Here is an 18,568-nt window from a genome sequence, read left to right on the forward strand (position 1 = left end):
AATGGGGAAAATCCTTAAGCTTTCTGTTCTTACAGAGTATAATTATGTGCGTTTTATGAACTAGGAAGAATCAGGGACTTTTTGAAATTTTCCACTCATTGGTCCTTAAAACAGGCATGATTTAAGAGGTACTAGATACAAACAAATGCATTTCCTCCTAAGTGTACCATTATTGGGGATGTGATAATGAATGATTTAGAAAACATATATTAAGTGCCTCTAATTGTGTAAATTCTGTAAATCAGACATTGCTGGATGGTATTAGAGGCAGGTAGGCTTACAAATTCACACCCTGAGCAGCAGGTTGGCATGTCTTTTGGAAAACAGATATTCTGAAATGCCTGGTGTAACCAAAGGGATGATAGACTCCAAGTTCACTCTCATGCCAGGCCCGGGCTTTTCCCCACTTCTATGAAAGTGGTGAAATTTCCCAAATCTATTAAAATGAGATAGCCAGACAGGGGAGACAATGTATACATAGGAAGAACTCTGTGTTTCGCCTCTACTATTCATGCAGAACACTTCTGTGACGTGATGTGTCAGCTTTTTCCCACACCAACCAATTCTGTAATACTGGCTGGGTGTCCTACAGTTCAGTTTGGTTCTGACCCTGACTACCTAGAGTTAGGCCAGAACCCCCAAGTTACGGGTCCAGACCTACAGGACTGCCCCACTTCAGATGCCCAACCACAAGTCCCAGGTTGTCACCTGCGCTCTAACCAACCAGCTATAAATCGGGGTTCCTGCAACCCTTGGACTTGATAATTTGCTAGAATGGCTCACATAACTCAGGACAACATAATTTACTGCTTTATTATAAAGAAGATAATAAAGGACAGAGATGAATAGCCATATGAGAGAAGCTGTTTCCTTACCTTTTCCACCTTCTAGATTCCTCCTGCTATCCTTGGCCTGTGGCCTCTTTCCTCCATCTTCACAGCACATTGGTTTAACCTCTGCTTCTGTTGTCCTATCTCCCTTTTTCTCCCCTTGACCCTCTTGCCTCCCTCTTAGAAAGATGCTTGTGATTAGATTAGGTCCACCCAAATAATCTTGGATAATCTCGCATCTCACGATCCTTAACTCAATTACATCGGCAAAGTCCCTTTTTGCCATGTAAGGTAACATTCGTAGGTTGTGAGGATTAGCCTGTAGACACGTGTGGGGACCGTTATTCCATCCCGGAGTCCTAAGCAGGTAACAGGCGACTTGAACAGTGAGCAGTGTGCCGCGGGCTCTCTGCTTTGCTTGGACCAGTTGTTCTCTGAGTGTGTTTCCTGGACCAGCAGCACCTGGGAACTTGACAGAAATGTACCTTCTTCAGCCTCACCTCAGACCTGCAGAATCAGAAACTCTAGGGAAGTGGAGCTCGGCAATCAGTATTTTAACGAACACTTAGGATGATACTGACGCACCGCTGAAGTCCGAGAACCACTAGCCTGGGGAATGATGTGGGGAATCAAAGATTGATATTCTTTTCATGCTCTTGGGAGCAACTGTCTTTCCTGTATTCTCTGTCAAGGAGAGATGTCTTTAAGTTTTTTAGAGGCTAAATTTCTTTAAGATTGACTATCATTATGTATGTGTCATAGTTATTCCCTGCATTGCTCCAAGTGGGGTTTAAGATGGCTTACAAAATCCAGTTAAGTCATCTTAAGTAGGTGAAGTTTTAGTCCAGTTTTGTTGTCTCTGGGATATTTGTGCAGGGGAGGCAGGGTTTTGAGGAGAGGGCAGTGGAGGGCCCTACCCCTTTTCTCCTTTTTACCACCCCATTCTCCACTCCACCGGAGCAGCCTTGCATGTATTAGTTATGAGTCAAAAAACACGTTGTTGGAGGAGGTGGGGTAAAGTATGAAGCCACTGATTTACAGAATTAGAAAATGTTAGAACCAGAAGAGGTCTCCAAGAGCATGTTTCCAAGGCTCTCATTTTACAGAGGACTCTGAGGCCCAAAGAGGTCACACACAAGGTCACACGGTTAATGTGCGGAAGTCAGTACTAGCGGCCCAGATCCCTGATTTTATGCCAGTCACGTAGCGCCTACAAGACAAATAAAAAGTATGAAGTGTTTTCACCTAAAACAAAGAAACATGACTAAAACAAGGTGACTCTGACCTGCTCTCATTTTCATTAAGGCTCCGTACTGTGAGGGAAATCAGGTAGCAAAATGTGAAGATGAAGATATTGGCTGTAATGTGGAGCAGAATGAAATTGAAATCTATCTGAGGTGTGTCCAGAGCAAGAGTAGGCATAAGAAATCATTCTAGTTCTATAGAAATAAAAACCCTTTGAAAGCAAAGGTAAGAATTTTAGAAAATCAATGGGGTACTTGAGGTTTCTGAAGCCAGTTGCTGGGGCAGGTGGATGGGGGAGTGAGAAGTTGCCTGTACAATGGAGAGGGGTTATGAGAATAATGTGAAAATCCAGATGCTAAATTATAGAGCCAACCCAAGGAGTTCTTGAAATTTCTTTATAGGAATGAAAATATACAAGAAAAGTGTTCACCATGAGAGCTAGCTGAAGAATGAAGACCAGGATTTCCTTTCCTTTAACACAGAGGATGAAAATGTTGATGATTTAATAAACAGGAAAGTGTATAGAGGTGCAGGTGGGGCAAGACAAGGAGGAGGAGGGTGATCCAGTGAAGAAGTAGGAGAAAAATGTAGAAATTTCTCACCACGGTCTAACGCATTAAAATGTGGGGCTTTAAAAGTAACCAAGAGAATATTTTCTTGGTTTCTCTTTTCTTTTTGTTTGTTTCTTTTTTTTTTTTTTGTCTTGGTGAGAGGAAATAAGTTTATTCTAGTGGTAAATATGATTTGGGAACTGATGAATTCAAATCATTAGCATCAGTATGTAGAGTCAGACCTCCTAAGAGGGGCTACTGACCCACTTATTAATTTTCACAGGCAAGGTTAGGGGAAAACTTTTCCACTTTTAAAAACTTAGTTGAGCAATTTTTAATGCCTTTCTTTTCCCATCTGCTTTCGTTTCTTTATTCATTAAGTAGAAAGAGAGCGTGTGTGTGTGCGCGCGCGAGTGTATGTGCCAGAGAGCGCGAACGAGAGATCCAATTTCCCGCCATGCACTCTCTGTAAATGTCAACTGCGCCATCTGGTGGCAAATGGGTATTGGTGCACCTGGCCTAAATTTCGCTTTGAAAGATGAACATCAAATTTGAAAAATACCAATATCATGATTTCGCATTACCTTCAATCATTAGATACCAATTCTGATGCCATGAATATTAACTAGGATTCAAAGTGAAAATTAACTAGATGCTTGTCGTAAAATATTTGTTATGAAATGAAGGGCAATTAAAAATTTAATAGATACAAAACTTTTATCAGGTTCTTACCCATAAACAAAGCTTGAGAAATTGTCCAGGTCTGTGATGACAGCTGGGAAGGCTTTTATTTTCCACCCAAAGTCAAGGGGGCCCCCCTCAACCCTCATCCTTCTCTCCTTCAGCCCCTTAGTATTTCTTTCAGATTTATTTTTTTATAATTTCCTATTATTTTTATTTGCTTTTTCCTCCAGCATTGCTTTTAAAATGAAGTAAATTTCACAAGATTAGGGATTGCTTTTGTGTTTTTCACCTTTGTACCCCCAGTGCTTATAGCAGACACTCAATAAATATTTGTCAATGAATTTAGTTGAACTAAAAATACTTCATAATAAAACCTGAAATTTAAGAAAATCAGTTATATGAACAACCAAATTAGAAAAATCTCTCTGAGTGAAGTAGACTAACATTTTTCAAGAAATTCAGTCCAAGTGGTATGGATATATCCCCGGTAGTTTCAGAAACTGCAGTTTTTGAGGCCATGCTTCTGACAATAAAACTGCTAGCATGCATCCATTTTTCAGTGGAGTGGCATTCGTTTTAAAAGCCCCCTTATTTAGGCTGGGGTCTTTAGCAGTTAACTGGTGCCTTTCAGAATTAGCAGTCAAGTCAAAGAACAGCTGGAAATACACATTTCGATGTTTGCCATATTCCACTGGGTTATTAAGTGACATTTAGATAACTGACTTAAGCCCCACCATTGGGAGCTTCATAACTAGCTAAGCTTGTAGATGTCAACGCATTGGAAGCAAAGTGCTCGGGCTCTGCTTTCTTGGACATGAACTTAGTCATGTCATGTGAAGCATTCATTTTCAATCATAGTACCACACTTGTACTTTGACTTCTGACAAATGCCAAGTGTTTCCTGACATACATATTCTTATCATGCAAACCTACTTGAGCAGCAGAAGAAATGGTGGAAAGATAACTGAATTGCACGTGGATTTGAGGTGGACACGGTGCAGATTTCATGTTCAGTTGAGTACATTCAATTTAGAGAGCAATCTTGTAGGTTCCCGAAGATCCTTCTAGGGGCACTATCCACTTTACTGAAAGTTCAAGAACCTCCCAAAGGAAAATGGGGTGCAGAGGAATTAACCACTGTAGTAAAGTTTTGCTCATATTTAGGGGAGGGGATGTGCTCTGGTTGGCCCTTCTTCCTCCTCCTGCCCCCTCAACCCTTGCTGGGGATCCCAGTGAACCCTGGAGAGAGTATGGAAGAGGGGCTCTACCAGCTGAATTATTGTTATTTACAACAATAGTAGGATCCAAAACTTAATGTTTATTAAAATCACCTGAGAAGCTTGCTAAAATGCAGAGTCCTGGGTCCAGCTCCTTCTACGTCTATAGATGTGTAGGAGCCAGGAGTCTGGTAACCAGGTGAGGCATGAGGCATAGAATACACCTTGGGACACCGCTGTTTACTACTCGCAGCCCTAGGAGTGTGTGGCCTCTGTCTTCTTCACCACTGTATCCCAAGCACCCCAGGCACATGGTCGGTATGCAATGGATAGCTTGTAGGGTGGGGATGAGGGATGGGTGGATGGGTGGAATGCTGGATGGAATGATGCAAGATTATGTAGATTCAGGAACTTAAAGACAGGGTGAACCAGAGTAGAAGAGAGAATGGTGAAATTTCTAAGGTTCCCACGGATTCTTTGAATTTATCTTTAAATTTCTGATACATCATATGCTGCATTTGCCCCCTGATTTTCTGTGACCTTTATTTAAATACCATCTCTCTCTAGAAACAGAGTAATTTTGTCACTTGGGATTAAAAATGATATTTTTGTAAAATGGCAAACCATCTTGACATTTCATAACAAACCTTTTAACAAATTCCTGTTCTCACTCAAAACTCTTCTTCCAAGTAGAACAAAGCCTCCCATCAGTGGTTTTATAAAAACAAAATGCTTGTTTGCCATGAGAGTCCCGTCAGAAGGGCTACAGGGGGCAGTGGAAGGACGGTAGGCTCTGAGCCAGGACAGCTGGATTCCACCGACAGCCCATCTTCTGTAATCATCGTGTGACCTTGAGCAAGTCACGCCCCTGTCTGGGCCCCAGTTTCCTCACCAGTAAAGTGAGAGGTTTCACCAGATGGTCTCCAAGGCCCTGTTGGCTGTACATGTTTTTTAGAATCACTTTGAGGCTTTGGATTTCCCCCCATGCCTCATCCTTGGGAGCAAAAAACAGAGTTTCCTGAAGGCCTCCACTGAGTATATTGGGGAAGGCGGAATTATGCCCCCCTAAAGATGTCTGTGTTTGATCCCCCAAACTGTGAATGTGCCGTCTTACATGGAAAAAGGTATTTTGCAAATGCGATTAGGTTAAGGACCTTGAGATGGGGAGGTTAGAACGGATCATCCAGGTAGGTTCCGTCTAATCACAAGTCCTCAAAATCAGAGAACCTTTCCTGACTGATCAGAAAGAGAGGTGTGATGATGGAAGGGGGGTCAGAGAGGTCACTGGTGGCTCTAAAGACAGAGGAAGGGAGCCAGGGGCCAGGGAGCACATGCCGCCTTCAGAAGCTGTGAAGGGCAAGGTTCAAGCCTTCCCTAGAGTTTCCAGAGAGGAATGCAGCCCTGCCAGCACCTCTGTTTCAGCCCAGCCAGACCCGAACTGGACTTCTGACTTACGGAGCTGTAAAATAATAAATCTGTATTGTTTAAGCTGCTACGTTTGTAGTAATTTATTGTGGCAGCAATAGAAAACTAACAAATATGCCCTAAGAATCCAAGTACTATTCAGGAGTTTGGCACTTTCCATAGCTCATTGGGTGGGAAAACCAGGACCTCCTGGGAGAGGACTCATGAGGGTCATTTGGCCTGGGCCTCAAACTCATCAGGATCCTCACATTTAGACGCTTTGACATTGGTCTCTAAAGAATTCCTTTGAAATGTGTGTGTGTGTACATATATGTCTATGTATATGTACATACACTAATATGTTCAGCCAGAGTGATTTTTCAGCACCCCTAGGAAAACCATTGAACGGTCTAAAAACACACTTGATAACTCATAACAAATGCCACTCAGGCTAAGCCAGTTGCAGTGGGTACACCCAGTATAAATAGTAAAAGGACCTTCTGAGGCAAGTAGCCTCTTTCATGTAGCTCTGGATCATAAAGGTAATTAGTCTGGGTTTGAGGAACTTGGAAGCCAAAAGTAGCATCCAGATACATGTGAAGTCGTAGAGCAGAAGGGGACCGTCAAGATCTCCCAGGCCGCCTCCTTCACCTGCAGGTAACTAAACTGAGGCTCAAAGGACCAGGAACTGCTCCAAAACAAAGCCTGAAGTACTCTTTCTGCTACAGCAGAAGTTCTCATCAATGAGAAGAAAGCAGGATTGGAGAGTAAACTTTTATCACAGTATCTTAGAATCCGCGTTGCCTGAGCCTACCTTGCAATTCAGCGGGTGCATCACGTTTTGAGGTCTTGCTCACCAAACCAGGAAACTGACCCTGATTTGAGGGGGCAGCCGTGGAAGGCGAGGCAGCTGGATGTACGAGCTGACACACAAGCTGTCAGCTCAGGCTGACTAGAGACTGGCAGACACATCTCCAAATAATAAACAGAATTTCTGCTTTAACGTGGTCTACAATCTGCTTTGGCCTAAATTATCTGGAAAATTTGGAAATCATCAGTAGTTTGTTTGATCCCTTACCTAACATTAATGATCACCATTTAGAATGATAGAGCTGGAGGAAACCTTAGGAGTGTCTAGTGCATTCCTCGAATCATGCACGTGGAAACGGACTCCAGAGGTTAAGGGCTGCATCCTAGTGGCAGAGCCAGCATTTCAGTCCCATTCATCAACCCCCAGGCACTTGCTCATGCCCTCTGCTCACTGGAACTTACATGATGCTTTCCTGTGAGTGAAGACCCGTGAAGCATCATGAAAAGTGGTTTTAGTTTCAGCCCATGTACTATCTTGTCAGTCTGAGAACTGTGTCTCTTGAGGTCAGAAGTCATGTTCTCCGATAGAGGGGGAAAAAATGGACTTGTAATCCCAACTCTTGGGTGAATTAATAAAAGGCATTCCACTTCTAGGCTGAGGACACAGCTTTTTCAAGGAGACTGGAATGGAAAGCACTCGTTACTCGCCAGTGATTTGATACTCTAATCACCAGTGTTTGGGAAACCCACAAACTCCTCACTCTCCTCTCATCCAAGTAGCACTATGTGAACAGTGTTATTACACAGTGATTATCCAGACACTCAGCTTAATATACTTAACAGTAGATAAAGATGTCCATCCAGAGTCATTAGATAAACTTGAATTTGATGTGAAACCTAATTTGAAGATATTATTCAAATACTTCAGACCTCAGGCCTCTGCTCAGATTGCTCAGATTTTTATTCCTGATTTCTCTAAATTCACCCTCTGAATGAAGAGGCACCCAAAATGCTTACCTGTCAAGTGCTACCATTTTAGGAAAATTCATTTTACTGTTAATGCTTAAGGGACTGGGGGGGGGGGGATTTCAGAGTTGGGGTATCTGCATTCTACTCTGATACTTGATGGGTGTCCCTGTGCTACTTTCAGATCTCATCCTAGAAATGAAATGCATATGTAAGACGAGTTGTGTTCAATGAGTGGAACACTCATGGATATGAGTTGTGTTCAATGAGTGGAACACTCATGGATATGGATATGTGGATTATCCATTTGCAAAGACTGATAATGCCACAAAATACTCTTAACTTTGAAACAGTGAGTAATAAAATGTAATCTTACTTTGATCGTTCTGAATGCACTTTAAAATCATGCAGCGCCTTGGAGTCATTGCAGAGAATATTGCTTTTTATAGATCATGGAACCATAGAACTTTGGAAGTGAACAGGACTTTATGTCATTCAGGTGAGGGTTGATAACTAGGTTTTGTATAGTTGCCAACTACAATTGATTGGTATGGCTCTGGTATGCCACGCTGAGAAGAACTCTTTGGCTACCGGGGCTCAGTGGACAAGTGTTATGTGATCGATTAGCAATGTCTGCCCTGGGCAGGAGGAAAGAATAGTCACTGGCAGAGCACATATTTTCTGTCCTTAACAAGTCCAACTTCTTCATTTTAAAGATGGATAGCTTGAGGCCAAGCATAGTTCAAAGGACTGGTGACAATCAACCAGCTGGTCTGTGGTTGAGCAGGACTGGCCACTACTATTTTTATCATAGCATGCCACCTCTGTAATATCAACCCACGACTTCTAGAAAATAGGAAATCAAGTAACAGTTTCTTGGGTATCTAAAAATTTTGGCAGGGGAAAAAAAACCACAAAAGCAGAAAATATATTTGGATGGTGATGTACCTTACCTAGGAAATTGGTGACAATTTATTGAAAAGTTCAAAAGAATTTGATCTTTCAGTGAGGCACCATGTAGTTTATAATCATGCTTTCGAAATTCATTTTTATACACTCAATATATATGTTTGGATGCCTTTTTTATGCAAGGTACTGTATTAGAGTGGTGAGAATAGTAATGAGACATTTTAGGCAAAAGTCCCCCAGCATCCATTCAAGAGACATTTACTGAGCACTTACTTGAGGCAGGCAATGCACTCAGTCTTGGAGATTCGAAACCAAGTAAAGCTCTGCTCTGAAGGAGTGTTCTCTTAGTACGCAATATCTGGCACCACAACCAACGGTTAGAGCAACTTTGTTTTGGCTTCTAGATCTTCAGGGGATTCCAAGAAACCCAAGATAGAGATGACTCTCTAAAGCAAGCTAAAGCATAGTAAGGGAGAAGCTGGTAATTTTTCAAAATAAATACCCAATAAAGATGGGAAACTTCAGGTTGTAAATATTTTAATCTTTTACTGAAGTAGAGCACACTTCCTAAATCAAAATGCATGGCTCACTGCATTAACACACAATGAACAGAGTAATTATATCCTTGAAACCATCACCCAGGTCAAGAAATAGAACACCACCAACCCAAAAACCCCTCTGTCTTCCTCCCCATCCATGCGTCTCACATCAGCCCCAAGGGTGGCAACTATCCTGACTTCCAACACCAAATTTTTTTTTTTTCTGTTTTTGAACTTGTATCGATGGAGTCATATTACATTTTTTGTTTTCTATCTGTCTTCTTTTGCTCAACAATAGTTTGGCTAGAATTATTCTTGTTCTATATAGCTATAGTTCATCCAATTTCTGTTACTGTATAGTATCACCCTATATAAATGGACTTCAATTTCTTTATCCATTCTGTGTTTGGAGGATATTTGTGTTACTTCCAGATGGGAATTGTCACCGAAAATATTTCTATGAACGTTCTTGTACATGCATCTCTACTGGGGACATCCCTATGACGTAATAGCTGGGTCACACGTGTGAGCATTATGTAAGCACTTCCAAAACGTTTGCCAAAGTGGCTGGAACCAATTTATACTCCTGCCTGTAGTGTTGGAGAGTTCCCACTGTTCCACATCCTCATCAAGATTTGGTATTCTTAGTATATTTAATAGTAATCAGTCTCGTAGGTGCCCTAGAGTTTTAATTAGCATTTTCCTAAATTACTAAGAAAGTCAAACGAGTTCTCATGTTTGTTGGGCGTTCGGATATCGTCTTTGGGGAAGTACACGTTCAAATGTTTTGCTCATTTTTCTTTTGGACTTTTTAAAAAAGAATTGTACAAGTTCTTTGATAAGTTGTATTATATTCAAAGTAAGAACTTCTTTTCATCGAAAGACACCACAAGAGTGCTTCCGTCAGGGTCCAGTCAGACATAAACCATCCCAGGTTACTTGGAAGGAGAGAGTTTAATACAAGGAATTATTAGCTAGATACAAAACTGCCATCTCTGTAACTGAATATCAGACCAAAAGAAAACACTTAGGTCTCGCGGAGGTAGCAACTGCCAGAAAGAGTTACCCCGACCTGCCTCCCAGAACTGGAGGAGCAAAGGGAAATGTTGACACTATTAAACTCAGAAACCCTGAGAAGGGGCTTCCGCTGAGCTTGCTGAGCAAGGATTTGGGCCTCTGAGGAAGAGGCACAGCCAGCTGGTGCTGGGTCTCTGAGACGGGACGCAAGAGTGCTGCAAAAGCTCCAAACTGGATTTGATTGCTGCTCTGGCAACAAACTCACGCTGTTGCAATGAAGTGCTTGGTGCCTTGGGAACAAGAAGCAGGCCGGAAGGCTCAGTGCCCTCCTCCTCCAGCCTCGCAGTGTCCCGCTAGCGCTCCCTACCGGCGGCTGTCCAAGCCGAGCCTGGTCGGCCATGTGGGGCCCCATCACCACAAATAGAGAGGAACGGGGTCGGAGCTGAGAGACGAGAGCTTAAAACTTATCGAGAGAACACGAAGGCAAAGGGTGGGGAAGATACAACCAACAACGGGCTTGAATCTAGGCTTGAGATGTGTAGCAGTTCAAAACAGCTAACCTTTAAAAGTTAAAATGGCTCAGCTAAGCACGTGTTTGCCGTGTACCCGTTTGCTGTAAAGCTTCACCACATCATCACGCCTCATCTCACATCAGCCCATTAGGGTGAGAACTCTCGCTATTCCTACTGAAAAGATGAGAAAATAAAGGCAAGAGAGTTTAAGTAACCTGCCCAAGGTCATCCAGCCAGGAGGTGCTAGGTAGAACAGATAACAATTCAGATCAATCTGACTCATTTATATCTTCATATTCCAATCCAAAAATAAAGAGGATTTACTGTAAAACTGTACAGGATTATGGTAAATGAGACAGGAAAATTCATAGCAGGTCTCCTGACTCCAGGGAACTTTTACAGTCATCAATATTTTCTGGTCAGATTAGCTCATAAAAATATGGCAGATATCATCAGTATCTTTCCTTCTTTACCTTCTTTTGAAGTCCTGATCTTCTTTTAGCTGGTCTTTCAGGCGTCCTTGTCACTGTGGTGAAAAAAACCACAGATCCTATTGATGTGCTTGAAGCTACTTTTACTGACTGTCACTTTGATTTCTGTACTTTGTTCTCGCAGGTGGTAATTGTCTTTGGGTGAGAACAGTCCTTCTATGCCTTTTCTACAATCAAAACCTAGACAAACGCTGCTCCCCAAGCCGTAACCAATAGGAAAACTGTCTGGTTTATTCCTTTCCTATACACAGTTGTTTGAATGCAGTTGAAGCACCTATAGACACAGCCACTGCACTTTCCTCATCGTGGACGCTGCGTCCACATGCTGAGATTTGGAGAAACTATGAGAGCTCCTTTATTCATTTATCGTCGGGCTGAAGTGTAGGGTGAGCTAAAAATCTGACTTCCTTTAAAGGCTGAACCTGTGCGGCGCTCTTGTGGAATTAGTTGGGGGAGCTAAGTCTCACTGGGCAGCCTGTGGCTCTCGGGCGCTGGGGTGGTTACTCCCAGCCTCCAAATCGGCGTCCCCTACTCCTCCCCTCCCCATGTCACCTGACCCTCCAGCTGGCAGCCAGATGCTAATTGCCAAACCTGATGACATGCCTCCCTGCTCTGGGGAAGGTGGAAATTCTTAGTGTGGTCCTCAGGGTGTGCTCTCCCTGCAGCCTCACCTCAGCCGCCTTCACCTTCACGCCCTGTCCTCCAGCCCCCTGGGTCCCTCTTGCCTCAGGGCCCTTATATATGCTCTTCCCGCTATGCCATCCCCTACCCTGCAGACACCCTGTTCCCCGTAGTTGGCCCTCGCTCACGCTTCAGGGATCACTTCCTTGGGGAAGGGGTTTGGGGCTTCCCTCCCCGTACAGGCCAGCGCCTCCAGTGAGAGGCTCACAGCTCCCTGGAGTTTTCCGTTCCGGCATCCATCATTTGTGATAGGTGCTTGCATGTCTATCAAATCCAAGTCTGTTCTGTTTTTCCCACCAGCGTGTAGCTTCTCAGGGAGGATGAGGAGGCCGGTTTTGTTCACCACCGTGTGTCCTCAACACCTAAGAGTTCACTGGAACATGGTCATTGTTCAAAAAAATATCATGAAGGGGTAATTGACCTCCATGAGCACCGCTGGTGGGGGGCAGTGAGCAACCTCTTTATCCTAGATCTGCTCGGAATTTTCCTCTCCACAAAGGCCGTTGCAAAGCAGTATTCTCCCGTCAGCTGCTTTCATTTGTTTTTATCTGTCTGGGTAGGCTATAGCTTGATGCACCCTCTGTCACAGCAACACACACAGGTTGTGGGGAGCACTGCATGGGCGGTCCGATTGGGAGGTTCTAAGGCCGGGCCCAGGGATCTGCATTTAACAAGCACCGCAGGCATCCTGGGCTTAGCTTGAAAACACTGGCCCAGCCACACACTGCTCCATCCCCTCCCCAAGCCAACCTGACCTCAGAAATCTTGTCTCCGTTTCAGGACCTCTGTATCTTCAACATTCTGCCCTGCATTAGTTTCCTTTCACCACTGTAATAAACTGCCACAAACTCGGTGCCTTAAAGGACACAAATTTATTGTCTTACTGTTCTGGAGGTCAGAGGTCCAAAATCAGTCTCAGTGAGCTAAAATCTAGGTGTTGGCTGTGCTTCTTCTGGAGGCCCTGGGGAGGCTCTGTTTCCTTCCCTTTTCCAGCTTCTAGAGGCCGCCGAGTTCATTGGCTCGTGGTCCCTCCTCACCACACCTCTGCTTCTGCATCACATCTCCTTCTCTGACTCTGACCCTCCTGCATCCTGCTTATAAGGACCCTAGTGATGATACTGAGCCACCCAAACAGTCTATGGTAATTTTCCATCTCAAGATTCTTAGTTTCACACATCTGCAAAGTCCCTTTTGCCACATAAGGTAACATAGTCACAGGTTCCAGGCTTGGGATGCGGAGCTCTTTGGAGGATCATTGTTGCACCCAGCATATGCCCCAACCCTCCCCCCAGCATCCTTCCTTTCCTCCTGTTTCTAAGGACTGAATGTCCCTCGTATTTGCCAAGGCTTTCACCACACCCGCCTCCCTTCTGCTCTGCCCCTCGTCCCACAGGGTGTGTCCCACCTGTGGTCAGACCATGCCTCTCATGGTCTTCAACTAGAGTGACTAAGTTCTTTTTGGAGACAAACCGGTGTCTCCAAAATTTGAATTGAATTTGAATTGCCAGCTCTGCTGCTTCCATGCTGTGTAGGCTTAATAACCAAACGTCAACTCTCTGGTTCCCTTCTAGTGGGCTTAAAAATGCCTACATTTGGGACTATTGGGAGGATTAACTGAAATAATGGATGGAAACTCTCACCCAGGGCTTGGCAGGTAGAAAGCGTTCAGCTAAGATAGATTATTACAATCATCATCTTCCATGTGTTCCCCCTTTCTTTTGTCCTAACTTGGGGCCTGGAGGCCTATACTACTGTTTTTTATTGACATGTATTTGATTTACAATGTTGTGTTAGTTTCAGGTGTGCAGCAAAGTGATTCATTTATGCATATATATATATGTGTGTGTATATATACTCTTTTTCAGATTCTTTTCCCTTATAGGTCATTACAGCATACTGAGTAGAGTTCCCTGTGCTATACAGTAGGTCCTTGTTGGTTATCTATTTTATATACAGTAGTGTGTATTTGTTAATCCCAGACTCCTAATTTATCCCTCCCCCCCTTTCCCCTTTGGTAATCATAAGTTTGTTTTCTATGTCTGTGGGTCTATTTCTGTTTTGTCAGTTAGTTCATTTGATTCATTTTCTTTAGATTCTACATATAAGTGCTATCATATGGTATTTGTCTTTCTCTGTCTGACTTAACTTCGCTTAGTATAATGATCTCTAGGTCCATCCATGTTGCTGACAGTGGTGCTGGGTTCTGTCTGCGAGCCATCCCTCTAACAGCACATACTATGACTGGATAGACAGAGGCTGGACTCTTCTGTCTGTCACGTTCTTTTTCAAGTTGAATTTGGTCCAACAGTTGTTTATCAACCCCGTCCCAGCACTGGGCTATTCACGGGGCATGCAGAGATGAGTGAGGCATGTTCTCTGTCCTCGGCAGACTCTCACAGACAATGGGACAGATAAAAATAAAATTTCATAACAAAGTGGCAAATGCCATAGTTGCTTGGAGGGATCAGGAAAGACTTTTGGATGAAGGGACACTTGAGCTGAGTGAGGTAGGAAATACTTTTGCAGGAAAAGGGTTATGGCTTTTCATATTCATCGATTACATCTCTGCCCAAGGCATTGGGCCAAACCATCATCAGCAAGATTTGCACTTGACTGTTTCAGAATAATAAGAGCTTCACCACTCTGGTCTTTTAAGCCCAAGCCTGGCACAGTGAGAGCTTGTGCTGAGGGCCTGGCTAATCCCAGGATGCTCTGCTTTTCCAGGGACAGGCCTGACATATATTTAAAGCAGAACAGTCACTTTGCTTGACTGGAGTATGGTGACTGCCCGAGCATCTTAGCCAACACAGAGAGACTCCTGCGGAGAGTACAGTAGCCATGTGATAAAGCACAAAAGACATCAAGCTGGACTATAAATCAGTGGCTTTCTGACTTCTTAGATCTTGACTCATTACAGCAGTGCAAAAGCCCTACCTCTGTCCATCCTATGTGTTCTGGCTTTCTGGAACAAAAGAACTCCAAGATGGCTAGATGATGGAGTGAACACAGTAACAATCACATCTCTGAAAATGCTTCAGTCAACCAACATAATGATCAACAAGGGCAAATCCCAAAATAATCTCTCAATTACATTAATTCATGAAACAATGAGAGCAACAGTCCAGGACCAAGACCGACTGAGACAGCACAGATGCAGTCCATGTAATACAGAGCCCTTCCAGAAAGTCCTGGGAACCCCTTCACCTCATGCTTCCAAGTTCTCACACTGCCATACTTGCCGTACTGCCAAAGCATTGGGTGGTTTCCAGACTTCTTGATAGAATAGAAAATTAAAGTCTTTAGCAAAGTCTAATAATACCCCAATTTTAGTTTATGAAAACCAAGTTTCAGTTACCCTTGTTTTTAAACTTTATTAATAAATAGTCCTACTTGTACATCAAAATGAAAATCTATGTGCTTGTGTCTACTGTCTCCAAAGAAAAGGCTTTCATCCTGGGATACATTTACCATCCATCCAGGACAACCCCTGCAGCCTTCAGTGGACTCAAGGCCACACCTAAAAACACTACTCTAGAGAAACCTACATGCATTCTTCATCTTCCCGCCCCATGGACTTGCTTTTCCATGTCATCTGTCTCGGGGGAAGCTGAGGGGTGTCCAAAGAAGCAAGAATAGTGCTCCAAATCTATAGTAAAAGGACAAATCTGGAGGTAGATCTGGGCAGTGGAGAGGCAAGGACCAAGTGGATAGGGTAAAGGTTAAGGTACACACTGTGAGCGAAGATCTGAGTTCACCAAGTCATAGAAAATGAAAGCTGTTTGGGACCTAGAAAATCATTCAGCCTGAACCTCCCACTTCATTGGGAGAAGGTGACTTGTGATCATAAAAAATAGGGATGATAGCACCTGCCTCTCAAGATTGCTGTAAATTCAATGAAAGGATAGCATGCGTATCAATTTTGGATCAGAGCAACCATTTAACATGTGTTTTTGCTGGTCTGCAAGTAACAGAACCAGAACTAAGTCTTCTAACTTAGAGGAAGTGCTCTGTCAGGCTGCCAGGAGGCCCGAGCACACAGGAAACTCATAATAAAACAAGGGCCATCTCGAGAGCATGATTCTGGGCCCAACACTTGGTCCACTCAGGTGGATTTTATATGTTTCTGTTTGGATAGCAGTGAACCTCCAGGCCAGTGTATGACTCCATCTAGTAAAGTAATTCTTTATGCACTACTCTCCCACGGCAGGAAGTTCCTCTAGACAGCGCTTGTCACATTGTGGCTTGTGCTCTCACTTATGTGTGTCTTATTTCAACTACTATTGTGATCCCTTTGGGGAAAAAATACACCTTTTAATTTTTTTTTATATTATGACAGTACTTACAGTTACATTTACTCATAAGTTATTGTAATCATGACATCTTGGAAAAATAGAAAGGTTTTAGAAGCCAGTGGGGGGAGGGAGGAATCCCAGTATCCAGAGGCAACCAGTATGACAGAATATTTCATTATTTTGGTTGTGTATTATTTTGTTTGTCCATTACATTCCATATATATCAGTCAGGATTTTCAGTAACAAAAAGAAACTGACACTGACTCATCCAAGCAGAGAAACAATTTGTAAGGACGAGATCAAATGACTCAGAAAATACTGGACATTGACTTGGTTTCCACCTTGCGTGTTTTAAATGATGCTGATGCGAACATCTTTGTGTGTAAATTTTTGTCTGCTCTGTGAATTATTTCCATGGGATAAATTTCTAGATGTAAAGACTAAAGGTGAATCCTTTTACATAATAAGATCCCTCTTCTTGGGTCCTTAGTTTTGATTAAGCTCTCAGATGGCTAATGTTAAGTCTGTAAGTAATTTTTATGAAGGAGATTGAGCGAGTGATACACCCCTTCAGTGCTTGCCGATCTAACGTGCTTACACTCTAAGGCCCACCGACTGCTCGTTGCTGTAGCCACGTGCAGCGGTCTGATGTCATCACTGAAATGTGGACAATTGAAGGAGAAGCTTCTTCGTGCTGCCACTGCCACGCTAACTAGCCCTGTGTCAATGCCGAGTCCAGCGGTTTCATACGAGTGGTGAGGACCCTCCTCCTCTTAGAAGGTCCCTGCACTCCGTATAGAAATGCGTCCCCTCCTTCCAGCAACCATCATGGTTTACATACAGTTTCTTTTGAGAAAAAAAAGCAACGTATAATGTGGCCGATGCACTGGGTACTTTGTTAGGTTGTTGATATGCTGCTTCCCCTGCCCCTCACCTTCACACTACAACCCAGCCAAGGGCAGAGACTACATTTCAGTCATCTTTTTTCTCTAACTAACTCATTATCCTCATTTTCCCAGTAGGATGTAAGCTCCCCGAGGACAGGCACTCCTGTGTGTTTTCTCGCGCTGTCAGTTTCCCTGGTTCCTGTAACATCACCTTGCACACAGCACACAAACAGTGAAATGCTTATTAATCTGAGTTGAAGAAGAGCCAAGTAATTCAGAGTCTGGAGTCTTAGAATGATTTTCGTCTCTGACCACATCCAGGTTCTGTTCTCAGCTCTGGAGCTGGCTTACAAATCATCTAAGCCTTTTTCTGTCTACTTGGTCTTCCAGTTAGTTTCTCTACCGAACACATTATTAGACTGTTTTATCCATCTTTCTATTTTTCTTTCATTGAAAGCCACATTTCTCATGCATCCATTAATAACTTCACATGACATACCTTTCCCAATTAACACCAAGGATCTAAGTTTTTCTGCCTTTTCTTGATATGAATGGTAAAGTCAGTGGCAGCTAAGAATGTATTTACTAGAATTTGGGGACCCAAATCCTCTTCACGCTATTGGAATCATATTTATTCAGACCCTAATTTGATCAGTTTTTCCTTTCTCTCTTCTCATCTCCCTCATGAGTTGCTTGACTTTCTCATATAGTGCAGATGTTATGAGATACTTTATTCTCATTACATCTGCACTGGTCATCGTGCTGGTTTCTTATTTTTTGAGCTAGTAGCTTATGAAGTTACTCAATTCCTGACCTTGGGTCACATCACAGCGTTTGAGAACTGTCCATGGATTGTCGAACCATGGTGCCCCTTAAGTGTAGAAGGGTGATGAGACGAAAAGCATCAACCTCAAGCGTTCCACTTTCATTTGTTTATTTATTTATTTATGCATCCGTGTAAATTTTATCTGGGCAAAGTATTCTGAAACATATATGGGTATATATCTGAATATATGTGTGTATATGTGTATATATGTTTGTACACATATGGACATTCATGTATGCGTACACACACCCTGTGGCAGATGTTACTGGTGCAACCAAAGTACAGGGTATTTTGAAGTCAGGCTTGGATTCACTTCAGCCAGTGCCATATGCGTGGAGGGGACAGGTGTCACCCGCAGGCAGGAGCATTTAAGAGGCAGTGCTCAATTCTTCAGGCCTTTTTCTGTACCATGGCAATCAGTGATTATAGACATATATACCTATAAAGAGGTGGCACAAGGCTGAAGAAGCAGATTAGACTGGGGATCCATCTCAGAGAATCACCAAACCCAGAACAGACCTGATTTGGGAGAAAAAAAAAAAAAGAAAAACTGGTGTTAAGCCACTGAGATTTTGTTCTGATTGCAAAACTTCACACGTCCTGGCCATTGTAAACCCTTACACGCAAGGCCAAGAATAAAAGGCCAGCGGGGGAGACATTGAAATGACCCAGCCAAGACCACAGCTGGAAAGAAGGTAGTGACTAGA

The 18,568-nt window shown here is 43.1% G+C and overlaps 1 long non-coding RNA gene across 1 annotated transcript in view; it reads left to right on the forward strand.

Annotated features, from left to right (window-relative positions):
- The window catches only part of LOC103007632 (uncharacterized), a 339,974-nt gene that overhangs the window by 317,938 nt on the left and 3,468 nt on the right, over positions 1-18,568 (forward strand). The gene's annotated exons all lie outside the window — the stretch shown is intronic.

Source organism: Balaenoptera acutorostrata, chromosome 10 (assembly GCF_949987535.1).
Source record: "Balaenoptera acutorostrata chromosome 10, mBalAcu1.1, whole genome shotgun sequence".
NCBI classification, from domain to species: Eukaryota; Metazoa; Chordata; class Mammalia; order Artiodactyla; family Balaenopteridae; genus Balaenoptera; species Balaenoptera acutorostrata.